At 37.2% G+C, this 18,705-nt stretch overlaps 1 protein-coding gene and 1 long non-coding RNA gene across 2 annotated transcripts in view; both read right to left on the reverse strand.

Moving 5' to 3' along the window:
* LOC140239874 (uncharacterized) overlaps nucleotides 1–18,705 on the reverse strand; it is a 144,846-nt gene that overhangs the window by 35,151 nt on the left and 90,990 nt on the right. The window lies entirely within an intron of this gene.
* Nucleotides 11,551–17,371, reverse strand: LOC140239886 (uncharacterized). Its single transcript, XR_011901995.1, has 2 exons — nucleotides 17,261–17,371; nucleotides 11,551–14,131 (listed from the first exon to the last, which is right to left on the reverse strand). It is a non-coding gene; the product is annotated as an uncharacterized lncRNA (long non-coding RNA).

Here is an 18,705-nt window from a genome sequence, read left to right on the forward strand (position 1 = left end):
ACAGGCTTACATCCTTTTTATTCCAATCCATTTGTTTACATATCTTAACCACACGCAAATCGAAGCGTCCACATCGTTCTCCAGCGCACCTCTAGCCCTAGGTCCTTGCCCGAAATGGGCTCTGGGACATTCCATTCAATGGGGTTTTTATTTTGCAACGTTGTCAACTAACTCTCATATAAGCAAGTTCATGCTACGGCTAATCTATTTTATGATGCATCATAATCTCATATGCTTAGATAACCTAGGTCGAATTTGCAGCTAGACATAGAAAAAGATTTGACATTCAATCGTGATACAGGTACATTTGGTACAGGCACGTTTAACTGCTCATTCACCCTGTACTGTAATCCGCATGTCTGCTCCGCGCGTGTTTTCGCTATCACTAAAACTTCGATCGCGATGGTGTGTGTGTGTGTACTGTACTGTACGGTTCTTCGGCGGGGGCGTGGGCCGGCCGGGTCGATCGGCCGGCGGTCGTCAGATCGTCGACGAAACATAGACCACGCACCGCGCGGCGCAGCACGTGACTTGGTACCAAGGCACAAACAAATTGGACATACGTTGTACGAAGTCGTACATTCAAGAGCTAAAACAAACAATGGCGAAATCAAACTCCACTGAAATGGTATTGACGCTTTAATGTAACGAGTATATTCCAAGTTCATGTTTGCCCGAGTTTTGAGAAGAAATTCTATACTTTCATTTTTCCTCGCACGAGAAAAGGAATGTGATCGGTGAACTAGCTACCTGTACCCATACAACAGTAGTGTGTACTGAAGAACAGTGGAGCGCGCGAGCAGCTAACACGCAGCTGCTAGCTTGTGTAGCTATCAAAGAGATTTTTCTCCTCCCCACCATTAATGGGCGGACAATGGAGTCAGTGATTTCATGTCTTCTTTTAGACGGCACAGATTGGGGACCCTAACCCTAAACCTAACCCTAACCCTAAAACCCTAACCCTAATCCAACGTGTTTCCCATAGGTTTAATACGCGCCATGCCCCAATCTGTGCCGTCTAAAAAAAAAAAACAAAAAAAAAACAAAAAAAAAACAAAAAAAAAAAACGCGAGCCCGCCATTGTACCACTTAGTAATGGCGGACTTTGCCTACTAAGTATGGTAGCCCCACTACATATCGACCACCCTTCTTGAAACCGACCGCGTATAATTCGCGCACTGAACACTGAGTACGCACTTCTCTGCGCGCAAAGCACATAAAAATGGATTGGCTTTGAATGTAGATTAGGATGGTGTGGGAAAACGCGATAATTCACTGTTCATTAATGGTTTTAATCAAGGACAAAATTTCGAATGAATATTTTCACCGAATCGTAATGACAGCACAATGTAATGTCTATGGAAGTTTCTAAAAGGCTTCTAAAAAGCTTCGTACAACACGGTGTTCAATACAACTCGGTTTACGTGCATTGTCAATGCAAAATCAGCGGTCGATCCTAAAAACGCGATTTACCGCGGGGAGCTGAAACGAGGCCACGCAAGTTCGTCGGCGATATTTTTGCACTGAAACTTCGAATCGAAAAGGGAACAACGGCATTTGATAGAGCTGGATTTTCTCAATCACGTAGGTCAAGTTTTTTACGTGAATTTCAGTGTTAAATATTCTTATCAAGCAAATGAACATTAGGCGGTCGATTAGTAGTAGGTCCAACCCTATACATTTTCTACAGCGCGTATTACGCGAACTTCTGAACTTTTATGCGAGTACGCACTTGATTTTGGCAACGTTAGGAATGCACCAAATAAACTTTCAAACTTTCAACCAGGGCCCCGTTTCATAGAAGATGTTAGGATGTCAACTCTTGCTGGAATGGCAACTTCCCATAGCAACAGCCAATCAGGAAGCTGCATTCTTGTTGTTACCATGACAATTGACATTCCAGCAAGAGTTGTTATCATATAAACTTTTTATGAAATGGGGCCCTGATAAGCCTACGGTGTGCTGCAGATTCTTGGGGCGAAATTTGCCTTTATTAAAGCCCTTCTGGTATTTTGAATTTGTACAATAATTCTTATTCTATATAAGATAACAAATAAAACTACTTCATATATTTACTATATATTTTAAAGCGTAATACAATTTTTTTTTTCAGTCTAAGAAAACTTGTTTCAAATAAAAAAAAATAACATGTACAGTTCTTGATTCAAGTCTAAATTCCATGCGCCTTCTTGCAGTTACCCATGGATAAGATGCATTTAAGTAATCAGCTGTTACGGAGTTGTAGGCCTACTACCTTCAGCCCCTATTAGACTGTAATTCTGGCTGTCATTTTATCGGTGGCGTTTATGATTTTATACTCTTACCCATAAAAAAAAGAGGCAAATACGAACATTATGAAATGAGTAAGTTTTTGTCAGAATTCCTTATCAAATATCAATTGTTGACATAATAGTTTTCAGATTTCACTTGCTTCATTATCAAAGCTGTGTACATCTTAGTTGCTTCATAAGAATTCACCTTTGATTTATGATTTTACAAACGAATTTTCATTGTTCACCTATTTTTTCTTAATTTCATGTTGTAATATTAACTTATTTCACGATGGCATGTGTAGGGCTGCCAACTCTCACTCATTTTGGTCCATTCTCACTCTAAAACTTTATTTCATTTGCATGCATTTCTACTGATCTCACTCATTTTGACTCCTAAATTATAGCACTGGCTTATGGGAGTCTCACTCTCAGCTAGTTTCCAATGTTGGCAGCCCTGGTGGTTGTCTTTCCATGGCAAGATGTGGCATTTTTTTTTTCCATCCAGGGTCAAAGAAGAAACCGACAGGAAGGAAATGAAAAAGGATAGAATGAAACACCTGCTCAGCAGGCTTTTTTTTATCGATATGACACAAATAGTGAACGAAGTACGGTACATTTATAGAAATTCGGTAAAGTTCTGAATAGGTCATTAGTGGAAAAATAAGCAAAAAATTTGGGGGATTCCATCGGATCGAGATCTAGATCTAAATAGAAACTATAAGTACGCATTACAGCAGACTGGACCTGATACAAACCTACTGACTAGCTATGATTATACATGTATGGTCTATAGACTCTATCAACTAACGTTAGACAATTCTCCAACATAAAGATGTAGTGAACTTATAACACGTGGATCATTGACGTGCGTGACATCGAAGATCCTATATTACGATCTTTATTATACTAGTTGTGCGTTGACCTCTAAGCTAGCTGGATGAGCACAGATGAGCCGCAGACTTTACGCACCAAATCTCTACTGTACTGTGTATCTAACACACAGACACACACACACACACACACACACACACACACACACTGCGTTCATTCGGCATGCAGCACACTGGGCATTTTGCCTCTTTGATATAACAAGGGTATGTGTACATGGTAATGGTAGGAGACTCTGTTGTGGTACCTTGTAGGTGTGCGCGCTACCTATCACGCCTACCGTACATACGGTGTATGTACACACCAATGGTACACACACACTGGCTCCCCCTCCCCCCCCCCCCCCCCCACACGATGAGATGAGCATGCTGTAGCTGCATGCTGCATGAAAACAGCTGCTAAACACGGGCAGCTCGCGGTACGGTACTGTGTGGCAGTATACTAGTACTAGTATACGGCACTGCTGTGTTAGCTAAGGCACCCAGGAGATCCACACGAGTGCAACAGTTACTTTGTACAGAGATAGCGTGTAGGCTATGTCGGTAGGATTGTACAAGAACAACAGTAGGTCTACTACATACTAGTACAAGTATACTAATAGTACGTAGGTGTCCAAGACTGCATTGTAACCGACACCCCATTACGACAATTATCAAGCTATAAATAGATCCCAAAAAAAATCAATAACAATACAGACTGTAGGGCCTATACTGCCTTAAGGTGTTTGGTTCAGAGTTGATTTTCTTCAACATATTCTAAGCTGTTGACATTACAAAGATATACCTACAATTTGTCTCTTTCTAAATTACGTGAAAATTGCCTGTCAGATATGCATGTTAGTCACTTTTTAGAGTAATTAGTAAAAGATTAAAAAGACAATAGTTCATATTCCGATGTAACTATCTGACTGTTTTGCAAAATGTCATTGATTTGTTTATCATAGCTGTAACTTTGATACATTTTTTCGGAGCTTTTCTTTTAGTTCTTACAAAGTTGTCTTCGCGTATACTTCAATTCTTTCATAATGGATGGTTCCCAGTTTGCTTTACATTGTTGTTCGTACTAATCACTACCAGGTTTTTACAGTTTTGTTGAGACAACGCAGTTTGTGTTTCCCAGCTGAAGAGAGCAGCGTAAAGCTTTTCTGTGAACTTGAAGGGAACATTTTGTTTACAGATGTTTTATTCAATAATTTTCCCAATCAGACAGAAGGTCCCGGACACAAATTGGTCTCAAATAACCCTATAAGGGACCGAAACTGGAAAAGGAAATTTAAGAAAGGAAATTCGTTACTTGAAATTTGAGCGGTTATAACAACCACATTCTGTGTATAACCAAACACCTAATCAAAATTCAATGGGGACAGAACTGCAAATCAGGCATGCTTTCGAATTTTTCCTTTTCCAGTATTGGGGACTTAAAGTTCCTCTGTTTACTTACTTTAGTTGTTACTGTTACATTTCGCGTAGTTTTTCTCTTTATGATAATGTTTGGTTGCAATTCGTACTAAATCACTACCAGTTTTTACAGTTTTGTTGAGACAACGCAGTTTGTGTATCCCAGCTGAAGAGAGCAGCGTTAAGCTTTTCTGTGAACTTGAAGGGAAAAATTTGTTTACAAGTGTTTTGTTCGATAATTTTCCCAATCAATTTCACAGAAGGTCCCGGAAACAAATTAGTCTCAAATAACCCTATAAGGGACCGAAACTGGAAAAGGAAATTTAATAAAGGAAATTATTTACTCGAAATTTGAGCGGTAATAACCACATTCTGTGTAAACACCTAATGAAAATTCAATGGGGATAAAACTGCAAATCATGCTTTCGAATTTTTCCTTTTCCAGTACTGGGGACTTAAAGTTCCTCTGTTTACTTACTTTAGTTGTTATTGTTACATTTCGCGTAGTTCTCTTTCATGATAATACATGATTCACAATTTGCTTTACACTGCAATTACATTGCAAGCCGATATGAGAAGAAGGACGGGGCGCATGCCTAGCACCTGACCTCCCGCCACGCGAGCCAGAGAGTCATCATGCAGTCTTCTATACAAGAAAAAAATAGCGGAGGAGGTATCACTGGGAGCCGGCAAGCGATATCTGTTTTAATTCCTGAAGCAGTACGAGTCAACGGGCTCCACAGGAGTGAAGAAGATTAATCCCCGCCCTCGAAGCTCGAAGACTTCCGTACCATTATCTACAACCTGTGAGGTCCTTTCAACGACAGCTCTGATAGGGACATTCAACTTGCCACAGACTACCATCTTGTAGACGCGTCTTGCTCTATACCATCAGGCGGGGTGCAGGCAAGGCCGAGGCTGGGCCCCTGAAACAACGGCTCTTTTTAGAGCCACCAGAGATTCAAGAAAGAACAAAGAGATACTCTCATGATTGAACATAATATCACTTTCTCAACTTTCTTCCCTATCTTTTCCTACCCTACATTTATACGAATAGGAAGCTCCCTATTGCATGCATACGAAACTGTTTTTTCATCCCTCTTTTCCCTTGCCTCATCCATTGTAAGAAAATAGTGTTGTGTGACATTGACAATGTTATTGCATCATATTTCTCTGCAAGTGAGAGGTGAGTTTTCTGTTCATGTGTTGATGTGCACTGCAGTTGAAAAGTGTTCGAAATTCCTTTCCCGTGTATCGTGGAAACTCGATAGATCTAGGCCTACTAAAGGAGATCTCACATACAAGGAATACAGTACTTACATCAAAATATTTTTTTCCGTTCCCAATGAATTCATTTCCTCTTCCTTCTTTGCTTTGATCGTTTATTGACAGTTGACTCGACGTACCGAGTTTCCACCGTACATTACATGTATTTTCGCGGAGTGTTCGGTGCTGCGAACTACGGCTATAGGGCCTACTTATATTTCTATTTTCATTTCTGTCGTTTCTGACCTTGTTTGTTACGATTACTTCGGTCTGATATTACTTAGTTCATTCCCTCTATATTTTCTTTCAAGTGCCTCGCACAGTACATGCACTTTCGGAGCGGCAATTTCTCCGCTTCACTGCAGTATTTCGTAGGAAGCTGATCCCAACCGCATCGATGTGCTGTATGTTATCTTTTGTAATGTTTGTGTTGTCGTTGGTTGTGGGGAAAATTGCTGATACTTCGTGATTTTGCTAAGGCGTTTATCTCGAGTGATGATGGTGGTCGTGTTTCTTAATGTCGATAGGAAAAGGACAACATGATCTGAGTGATGGTGATGATAATGATGCTGGTGTGAATGCTGAGCGTACCGTGTCCTTCTTTTACTTTTATTTCATTTCTCCCTCTTTTACCCTTCTGGTTGGGGGAGGTGGTTGTGGCCTATAAGTTACCACATAATTCTTTATTATATATGTTGACAAATTCACTCTAATAGTTGGCAATTATCTTTCAATCATTTACTGATGATCAGGGACACTTCCGTTCCTGTTACTTCGGCGATGTCATTTCTATTGAGCATGTGTATATTACTGGTCGTTTCGTGGTTATTACGCATAAAAATATATGCGTTCATTCGATACCTTTACTTGCAATAATGCGAATCTACGCGTTCTATACGTATACATGTATTTCAACACAATAGGGCGGTTTTTTGATGCACAAATAATCTATCGTGCGTATAAGGTCTTTCACGATTTTTTAGAGACTATAAAAGCTCACATTATCCTAATGAATCATGTAAACATTTAAGACATCAAGCCAGATACAGATAGGTCCAGTAGGTCTATCATTTCCTGTTGACCAGGTTTATTTACATCGGTATATATACATCCGAACACAAACAGGCTTTCTAGCGGTTTTATAAGAGAAGCATACACGCATTTATTCATTGCCTTTTGCTGTTGCACACCGAATGTCTGCCTTTTGAAATGAATAATTATTATGCAAGTTTTCCATTACAAAAGGGATCTGCCACATTAATTTCTTTCTAACCCTAACCCTAGCCCTAACCCTAACACTTTTCAACAGCAAAAGATAATAAATGCGTATATGCTTTAGAGTGAATTACAGTCAACACTATAAAGCATTTTTGGTAACTATATAGGCCACATAACCCCCCCCCCCCCCCCCGCCGCCTCGCCCAGGGACACTTCCCATTCCTGTTACTTCGGCGATGTCATTTCTATTGAGCATGTGTACCTACACGTTTGGTGGTTATTACGTATGCGTTCATTCGATACTTATACTTGCAATAATGCGAATCTACGCGTTCTATATAGTATTACGTATACATGTATTTAAACTCAGGAGGGCGGGTTTTTTTTTTTTGGGGGGGGGTGCACAAAATAATCTATTGTGCGTACTAAGGTCTTTTACGATTTTTTGAGACTATAAAAGCTAACATTATCCTAATGAATCATGTAAACATTTAAGACATCAAGCCAGATACAGATAGGTCCAGTAGGTCTATCATTCCCTGTTGATCAGGTTTATTTACACCTGTTGACCAGGTTTATTTACATCGGTATATACATCCAAACACAAACAGGCTTTCTATCGGTTTTATAAGAGAAGCATATACGCATTTATTCATTGTTTTTTGCTGTTGCACACCGGTCCGAATGTCTGCCTTTTGAAATGAATATGCAAGTATTCCATTAGAAAAGGGATTAGCCACATAACCCTAACCCTAACCCTAGCCCTAACCCTAATCCTTTACAACAGGAAAATAAAATGCTTTTTAGTGTTGACAAATTCACTTTAATAGATGGCAATTATATTTCAGTCATTTATTACTAATCCAGGGACATTTTCCATTTCTGTAACTTCGGCGATGTCATTTCTATTGATCATGTGTATCTACACGTTGTGATTGTAGCTACGCATATTAATGCGTTCATACCTTTACTAACTTGCGATAATGCGAATCGACGCGTTCTGTGTTTACATGTATAGACACAAGAGGGCGGTTATTTTTTTTTATGCACAAAATTAATCATCTATCGTGCGTACTATAGATGTTTCGCGATTTTTTAGAGACTACAAAAGCTCACATTATGCTAATGAATCATGTAAACATTTAAGATGTCAAGCCAGATACAGATAGGTCCAGTAGGTCTATCATTCCCTGTTGACCAGATTTACATCAGTATATACATCCGAACACAAACAGGCTTTCTAGCGGTTTTATAAGAGAAGCATACACGCATTTATTCATTGTCTTTTGCTGTTGTACACCGAATGTCTGCCTTTTGAAATGATTATGCAAGTATTCCATTAGAAAAGGGATTAGCCACATTAATATCTTTCTAACCCTAACCCTAACCCTAGCCCTAACCCTAATCCTTTACAACAGCAAAATAAAATGCTTTTTAGTGTTGACAAATTCACTTTAATAGATGGCAATTATATTTCAGTCATTTATTACTGATCCAGGGACATTTTCCATTTCTGTAACTTCGGCGATGTCATTTCTATTGATCATGTGTATCTACACGTTGTGATTGTAGCTACGCATATTAATGCGTTCATACCTTTACTAACTTGCGATAATGCGAATCGACGCGTTCTGTGTTTACATGTATAGACACAAGGGGGCGGTTATTTTTTTTATGCACAAAATTAATCATCTATTGTGCGTATAAATTTCGCGATTTTTTAGAGACTACAAAAGCTCACATTATGCTAATGAATCATGTAAACATTTAAGACATCAAGCCAGATACAGATCAGGTCTATCATTCCCTGTTGACAAGGTTTATTTACATGTATATACATCCGAACACAAACAGGCTTTCTAGCGGTTTTATAAGAGAAGCATATACGCATTTATTCATTGTCTTTTGCTGTTGCACACCGAATGTCTGCCTTTTGAAATGAATATGCAAGTATTCCATTACAAAAGGGATTTGCCACATTAATCTTTCTAATCCTAACCCTAACCTAGCCCTAGCCCTAACCCTAATCCTTTACACCAGCAAAATGTAATAAAATTATGGCCTATATGAGTCAAGTTACCAAATTATGGTTTTTAGTGTTGACAAATTCACTCTAATAGATGGCAATTATATTTCAATCATTTATTAATGATCCAGGGACATTTTCCATTCCTATAACTTCGGCGATGTCATTTCTAATGATCATGTGTATCTACACGTTGTGGTTGTAACTACTTGTACGCATATTAATGCATTCATTTGATCCCTTTACTTGCAATAATGCGAATCGACACGTTCTGTGTTTACATGTATTTAGACACAAGAGGGCGGTTATTATTATTATTTTTTTGATGCACAATCATCTATGATGCACAATCTTTCGCGATTTTCTAGAGACTATAAAAGCTCACATTATCCTAATGAATCATGTAAACATTTAAGATATCAAGCCAGACACAGATAGGTTCAGTAGGTCTATCATTCCCTGTTGACCAGGTTTATTTACATCAGTATATACATTCGAACACAAACAGGCTTTCTAGCGGTTTTATAAGAGAAGCATAACGCATTTTTTATTCATTGTCTTTTGCTGTTGTAAACCGAATGTCTGCCTTTTGAAATGAATATATAGTATTCCATTACGAAAAGTTTCTGGCCGGCAGTTTCCAATTCAAAGTGGTACAAAAACAGATGTCATCAAGGAAGTATTGCCACATTTTTCTGGATGGCCCATTCTTAGCATCAATCTCCATAAAATCATAATTCGCTCAGCAAAAAAATATTCCAGAAGCACGTGTATTTTATTCTACATAGGGACCGAAACGCTCTTGTCCGTGTTAAGGGTGGGGCGGGAGGGGGGGGGGATGTATGTGGCCTATATGTTTTTTAGTTACCAAAATGCTTTATAGTGTTGACAATAATGCACTCTAATAGATATATTTCAATCATTTATTACTGGATCAGGGACACTTTAAATTCCTGTTACTTCGGCGATGTCATTTCTATCGAGCATGTGTATCTACACGTTTTGATGATTATTACGCATATTCATGCGTTCATTCGATACCGTTACTTGCAATATTGCAAACATACGCGTTCTATACATTAAACACAAGAGGGTGGTTATTCGATGCACAAAAATTTAATAATAATCTATCGTGCGTACTATAGATCTTTCACGATTTTTAGACACTACAAAAGCTCATGATATCGCAATGAATAGTGTAAACATTTCGACATCAAGCCAGGTACAGGGAGGTCTACTAGGTCTATTATTCACTGCTGACCAGGTTTATTCACATTGGTATATGTATATTTATCAGAACACAAGCAGGCTTTCTAGTGGTTATAAGAGACATAGATATGATTATATTCAATATCTTCTGCTGCTGTAAGCCGTATAATGTCCGCTTTTTGAAGTGTATATTCCATTACGAAAGGATTCTGCACCGGCAGTTTCCATTCAAAGTGGTAGAAAAACAGATGTTATCAAGAAATTATTGCATCATTAATGTCTTTCAGTGGCCTATTCTGAGCATCAATCTTCACACAATCATATTTCGCTCAGCAAAAATTATTCCAGAGGTAGCTTATTTAGGGACCGGAACGTTCTTTTGTGTGTTAAGGAAGGAAGGGAGATGTTGTGGCCTTTGATAGAAGTTAGCAAATAATGCGTTATATTGTTGACAAATTCACTCTAATAGATGGCAATAATCTTTCAATCACGTTTACTACTATATTAGGGATACTTCCCATTTCTGTACTACTGCGATGTAATTTCTGGGGAGTACAATGTATGTTAATTCACACGTTTTGGTGGTTAATAAGCATATTGGTGCATTCGATACCTTTACTGGAAATAATGCGAATGTACGCGTTCTGCGTACATCTAAACAGAAGAGGGCGGTTATTCGATGCGCAGATAATCAATTACGCGTACTACAGATCTTTCATGATTCTGTAGAGAGTATAAAGGGTCACATTAATGTTTACAAGATTATTAGGATTATGTGAGCCTTTAAAATGCTTCAAAATCTCCCACTACATAACGATGGCGAGCTGCTTTTTTTTTTCCTTCTATACAGTGCGTATAAGAGCCATTTTCATTGGTACATGTATAAGTGTTATATTAAGGTTAGCAACTAATGCTTTATAGTGTTTACAAATCTACTCAAATAGCTGGCAATTATCCCTCACTCATTTATTACTGAATCAGAGACACTTCCCATCCCTGTTACTATAACTGCGATGTCAGTTCTATTGAGCATGTGTATCCACACGTTTTGTTGTTTATCACGCATTTTATACGCGTTCATTCGATACCTTTGATGGTTACAATGCGAATGTATGCGTTTTACGTACGTTCTAACAAAAGTGGGTGGTTCTTCGACGAACAGAATACAGTTTGTAACCTATAAAACGTGCAAACAATAGAACTTTCATGATCGTCTTAATAGTAATATTTGCCTACATAATCGTGATGGAGTTCATGAACACTTTAGACATCGTAGGTGTTTCACACTCAGTTGAGCATATTATTTATTCACATCATCCATTCAAACTGTGGTGGTTACAACGGAAATATATGCATTCTTTATTACCTTTTCTGGTTATGATGCGAATATACGGACTTCACGCACATATCTAAACACAAGTGGACGTTTATTCAATGCAGACGTTTTTGGTTTTTTTATTTAACGTCATACGATATATTTTTTCACGATCGTCATATACAATAGTGGGGAAAAAACATACATAGGCCGATAGAATCATAATGGAACTTAGGAACTTAGAAATCACGCAAGGCACAGATAGGCCGAATCCGTCTTGCACTATAATGAAGCATGTTTGTTCATGTTTATGCACACTTTGTCTTGGTTGTAATCCAAATATACGCATTAATTCACTTCGTTTTGATGATTACAGCGAGAATGCATGCGTCTGAAATGCATAAAGAACCAATACAAGATTCGTAGGTGATATCTAATGTTACGTTTAGACCAATCTAAAATTGTCAACATAATAATAAACACTACCATCCATGATTCATTTTCACGTCGCTACCCTGCTTTGGACTTTCCAGGAATCCTTATCAGTACCTGGGGATGGACTCGTCAAAACATCATTTTGGTACTAATGTGACGTAGAATACACAGCGCGATTAAAAAAATGAAATGCTTAAAATATCATTATGTATACGAGGTACATTATTTTATTATCACTTTATGTTGACTTATATGTTTCAGTTTAAATATGGACACTTTCATCCAAATTTAAAAAAAAAAGTATTTGAATATGATCATACATGTAAGTACAATCTGATTGTAATTTATGTTATGAAAGAAGTGTTATGCATATCACAATAACAGAGAAAACTAATTATAAGTGCACATTCTATTATATCATCGTACTGAAAATGTTCACTCTGTAACCATTTATTATCATCATACATATTACATGATATCATAGTTACACTGTGTAATAATATCAAATTATAAAAACGACATACTTCTTTTTCTTCTCTTTACCGACAATGTCGATGTACATGACCGTATAGGACCTACTCTTGTTAGAAAAGAGAAAGATATGATTTTACGAATACATGTATCTATCATGTTACACCGATAATGATTTCTCAATTACTCTTAATCATATCATGGAAGCTGGAAATATGCAGATGTCAGTTGAAATCAGTACTGTCTAAAGAAACCAGTTAAATGGAAGGAGTGACAAATAAGCATTGAAACAAAATCATTCATAACGCAGTCATAGGATTATGCCTCATTCACTTTGTCAAAACGTCGGGAAGAACCTCAAACATTAACCACTTCAAATTCTGTCATTCGGAAGTTGTGCATAACTTTATGATCAGCTTAAAGAAAAATACTTGGTATCCCAGAGTACGTAGTCTCCGTTTTATATAGGGCTACAGTTGTAACATACCGGTACGTATAAAATGCAATATATCAGAATATAGTCATGACCGTAATTTCATGTTCACCCGTCTGCTGATGATAAACGCCTAGTTGCAATAAGCATATCTAACAACGCAAAGGATTGCATGGAACTTAATAATAAACGCGTACGGCAGGCTGTCATACGAGATGTATACATGAATACTTTAGCCATGATTTTTTTAAATAAAATTTCATAGAGCAATTGAATATCAAAAAAGCTAAAACAATACGAAGAGTATTCAGTGATTCAAGCGGTATATTATCAACGCCTTTTCAGCTGCATGAGGATTCGTATAGCCATTCTAATTGTTCTTGAATTTCTAATGTATAGGCTTAGCAAAATGTGGAAAGGTTACAAATTCGAAAAGGACTTACTTGACTAGGGACAAAACAATCGAAACACATAATAGAAACTAAATATTTACTATTTCATCTCGGAAAATGTAGGACTCTGACAGGAAACATAGATACAATTGTATTGTGGTCAATAGAAATAGGTAAAAGTTGTTTATCACACATTTTCAGCTTATAGAGGAGAAAAATAATACATCACCACTACCAGAATGGACAGTTGGTTTTCTTCTAAAAATGACCACTTAGACATACTGTGCATACATTAACAGACATTCACCAGAAGAAAATATGCAAAAAAAAAAAAAAATACAGTCTGTCCAAAAAACAAATAAACAAAAAAAAAAAAAAAAAAAAAAAAACAGAAAGACACCAAGGTAATTTGGTTTTCTGAACCAGGACGGGGACTTTCAGCGACACAGGGTTTGAGAACAAGTGAATAGTAATAATGATAATACTAAACCCAATAGAATACTCCGATAAAAGTTGTAAAACTGCTGCACCCATGTCCTTGTTTTCATGACATCATTTACACAAAATAGCTTTGAACAAAAGGTGTCGACAATTGAAAGTATTTGTATGAGATTGGGTGTGTATGCTCTATTGGTTTCCGTTGTTCACAGACCCGCTGGCCGGAACGTTCCCCTCTCTGTTTTGAAAACTCCATAAAAAAAAACAAGCGTGGAATTCTTGTTGTTGCGCATGCCATAAAGTGTAGCAGACGGTTGTGCCAGTGTCAGTAAGTATGTCGAGTGAGGGTCTCGAACGTGGACACCAAAGCCTGGAAGATAAATGAAAGAGAAACGGTGAGAATATGAACGTTTTTTTTTTTTCCTAATAACGCAAAGTAATAACGAAAATAAACTGCCACTTTGGGCTCGCTGCACGAGTACTCGACCCTGGGATCAACCCGATTTTGATAAATCTAACCTGACCAAGCAAAATAGTGAAAAATTAATTACACTTGAAAGAAAAGTCATGGACTTTTAATCTCTATAATATTTGGAAACTTTGATTTGTATTCTGCAAATGAGGACTCAGTAAGCTAATGATGACGTAAATCCACTTTTTTTTCTATTAAGTAAATTGAATCGGAAACATTTCAATTCTTTTAGATGTACATTAATAATCGCAAATGTCCATAAAATTAGCTACAGTGAACAGAGATATAAAAATTTATTACAATAATAGTTTATGTCTACATTTCTATTGACAGCTGAATAATATCTAAACGAACATTACGTTAAAAACAATTAAATTTCGTTGTAGTCATATCGGTTGAATGTAAAGAATGTATAAATTCCCATTCATAAAATTCACAGCACTACAAAAGTTCTGCATTTCTTCATATCTGATTTTAGGGAGGTTAACATAATTAGAACAAGAAAAAACAAAACAAAATAACAAAGACATCTATGCTTAACTGTTTTTGAAATGGATTTGAATAGATAATTACAGAGTACTACAGTTTACACTAACTAATCATCAGTTGCTGGACTGGGCGCAACCCAAATGAAACAGCGTTTTCATATCAAGGCGGAAAAAATATCAGAATATACGAAATGTGCAATTTCAAATATCTACATGACACTAAAAAAGTAAGTATCCCAAGTAACACAAACACAAATTGATGAAGTTTCAGTAAAATATAGAATTCAGAACCAACAGAGAATTACTATTTGAATAATAAATTTCGAACAGTAAAAACAATGTAAAAAAAAACTTACGTGCTACAGTAAATAACAGGTACAAGTTCGGCCGTAACAGGAACAGTGACAGCAACTGTTCATGGCATCACAAATTAATAGCAAAACAAAAACCAAACCAAACAAAATAAAACAAGATTTTATAAAATAATCTGACGAACGAAAAAAAAAAAAAAAAAAAGAAGAAGAAGAAAAAACCACAAACATTTGAACGTGCACTCCTGGATAGCTGCTGCCCCGGCGTCAGAAGTTCGAAGGCGTTCGCTTTCAGCGGTTTCTCCGGGTATTGTTTTTTCGCTTTCAGTTCGTTATTCCGAATGTTCGTAAAATACGGGAAGGTTTGTTAATATAGAATAACGAAACTCCAACGAAACGACTAACGAAACGACAATCGACCTTCGGAATAACAAACGCCACATACAAAAATTGTGTTCGAATGAAGCAAGCCTTTTCCACTTTCGACCTAAGGAATGTAACTGTCGGTATTCGCAATTTGCGTGTTTCGGAATAGCGAACCCTCGGAATAATAAACCTTTCGAAATTAACATCATCCGGAAACAGAGATCAATGAGATAATAAAAAAAAAAGAATGATTGATCGCATAATTATCGTAACACGATAAAAATCAGATAAATGTCAACACCATTTGTTGAAAAAGAAAACGAGATAAATTTCAACTCAACGTGTTCAAAACAAAAATACAACGAATTTCACCGCCATATTATGTTAATAAACTACGTAGTTATAGCGAAGTGATAAATCATTTCACTTGGCTAATATTTTTACGACCAGCCTTATTTTTCTTTTTCATTGTTGACTTTTTTTTTTTTTAGTCGGGAAGATGTTCATCATCGTGGTAGAAACTGAAGGAAATAAAGCGGATCTTCTGTCTCACCAAGCGAGGTAAACACGAAAAAATAAATACTACTTTGCCAGACAAAGGTGAGACGAAGGCGTAAAACGTTTGAACGTGCACTCCTGGATAGCTGTTGCCCCGGCATCAGAAGTTCGAAGGCGTTAGCTTCCAGCGCTTTCTCCGGGTATTGTTTTTTTTTCGCTTTCAGTTCGTTATTCCGAATGTTCGTTATTTCAAAGGTTTTCCGAATGCTTGTTATCTCAAAGGTTCGCTTATTCCGGCTATTCATTAGCCGGAAAATAAGGGAAGGTTTGTTAATCTAGAATAACGAAACTCCAACGAAACGACTAACGAAACGACAATCGACCTTCGGAATAACAAACGCCATCACATACAATATTGTGTTCGAATGAAGCAAGCCTTTTCCACTTTCGACCTGAGGAATATAACTATCGGTATTCGCAATTTGCGTGTTTCGGAATAACGAACCCTCGGAATAATAAACCTTTCGAAATTAACATCACCCGGAAACAGAGAACACTGAGATAATAATAATTTAAAAAAAAATGATTGACCGCATAATTATCGTAACACGATAAAAATCAGATAAACGTCAACACCATTTTGTTAAATAGAAAACGAGATAAATTTCAACTCAACGCGTTCAAAACAAAAATACAACGAATTCCAACGTCATGTTAAGTTAATAAACTAAGAAGTTATAGCCAAGAGATAGATCATTTCACTTGGAGAACATTTCTTCTTTTTTTTTTTTTTTTAGTCGGGAAGATGTTCATCATCGTGTAGAAACTGAAGGAAATAAAGCTGATCTCCTGTCTCACGAGCGAGGTTAAAAAAAAAATCATTTTGTCGCGATTACCTCGCTTCGTGAGACAGAAGATCAGCTTTATTTCCTTCAGACTTTTTTTTTTTTTGTATGAAAAGGAGGTGCCGCAATTTAGTTTCAACGTTTGAGGAAACATGTATTAGCGGAAAAATGAGCAAAGAAAATGGGATTCTATCGTGAATGTGTCCGATTTTCTTTGCTCATTTACCACTGATAAAATATATTCATTTCTATGGTCAGTTTCCTTCTGTTTGCGTTTTAGAAAAAAAAAATACAGATGTGTAACGATTTACTTGACGGACATAATAAAAACAGTTCTGACACCTCGTTTTCATAACTTTGAGAATCAATAATGAAGGATAAATTCGGTAGACCGTTTGGAACAGCAATATACAAAGTGAATGGCTAATTAACAAGTGCAAAACGTCTGTAAATCGATGTAGAACAACAACGAATCAACAGGTCATTTATGTAACTGAGAGCCCGGACAATCTATATTACCAGACACTTATTTTCTGTTGCCGTGAATTCCGTCCTCAGAGGCTGAAAAGCGAGCGAAAAGAAAAGGCACCAATTATTCACAAAGATCTTAACATTACGAGTGTAAAGAACTAAGTGAATCACTCTCTTCTGTTCCACTGCAAAATTAATATTGTGTTTCAATGCGACATTTTGCGCGGCGCAAAATCGCATTGCAGTTACGCGCGATACTTTCACTTAGGCGCCGTAGATGGCGCTAGACAGTTTAACCGGAGGAGATCCGCCGGTCGGTGCGTTCGCGTTGAAACGTGTTTGCGTACGCGTTACCGATGCGCGGTTCTACGCGTAGGTAAGTTTAACGCGATCAGCACTGTAGCTAGGGTGATAGACAGTGCACTTACAATAGCATTGGTGTCAATTTGCAAAAACAACATCTCTTGAAAAATCAATGTTTGTGATCTCCTCATTCGCGAAAATATCTGTACATGAAAACAACAGCTTTTACAGTACTGGTACTCTACAGCTATATGAAAAGAGTAAACTGCAATTGCTGAGCTAGCTGGGATGCAACTCAAAGATGAAGCTGGCAATGTTGTCTTGAATGTGTCCATGCTTAACCCTTTCCATGCCAGGGACTTTAGACTGTACAAGTGTATGTACAGTGTGTACAATGCTACGGAGTTTTCTGTGCCAATCAGCACTCAAAGCACACACAGGGTTAAACTTGTACATAACTGTATTCAGCAAACATGGTGGCATGAAGTCATACTAAGCCTGTCCCAGTACGCCATCACTTGATTCCACACATCTATACATGCATTCTGTTTATTTTTTTTTTTATTCAAAAAATGTCTCATCTTGCAGGTGAAAGTTTAATGATGCGAAACATTGGGGGTTTTTTAGCAAATCTTGATTCTTTTGAAAAAAAAAAAAAGACATCACAATTCTGCACAAAAAAAAAAATATATATATATATATATATGTAAAATACATATATGAAATTTAGCTTTCATATCAAAGTGAAATTACATCAATGTACATTCATTATGCATGATTAGTCATGAACTGTCAATACACAGTATATTGGTCAAAACCCCTCTTTGGGAACCATTTGCAGAAAAATAGAATGATATAAAAAGACAAATATGAAGGAAAGAATATCATCTTTCATACACATTTCTATGACATGCTTGTCTGCGAAGGAAAGCTCAGTTCCATTCACACCTGAGCCTGAATATCCTAAAAAAGTAGGAGCATAGTAAGATAAACATGATAGAATGGCATGCTTTATGGCATGTGACACTGTCCCAAAAATGAGGATGAAAAAGACTGAGAAGGAAGACTACATGTACACCTGTACTCAGCTTCTACCTGGCCTGACAGTGACTGTTGCTGGCAGTGTGTTGCAAACGAGCTACCTATGGTACAGCAAAGCTTGTATAGTGTTTTTGGACAGCAAACAATGA

The sequence above is a fragment of the Diadema setosum genome, chromosome 16, assembly GCF_964275005.1.
Source record: "Diadema setosum chromosome 16, eeDiaSeto1, whole genome shotgun sequence".
NCBI lineage: Eukaryota > Metazoa > Echinodermata > Echinoidea > Diadematoida > Diadematidae > Diadema > Diadema setosum.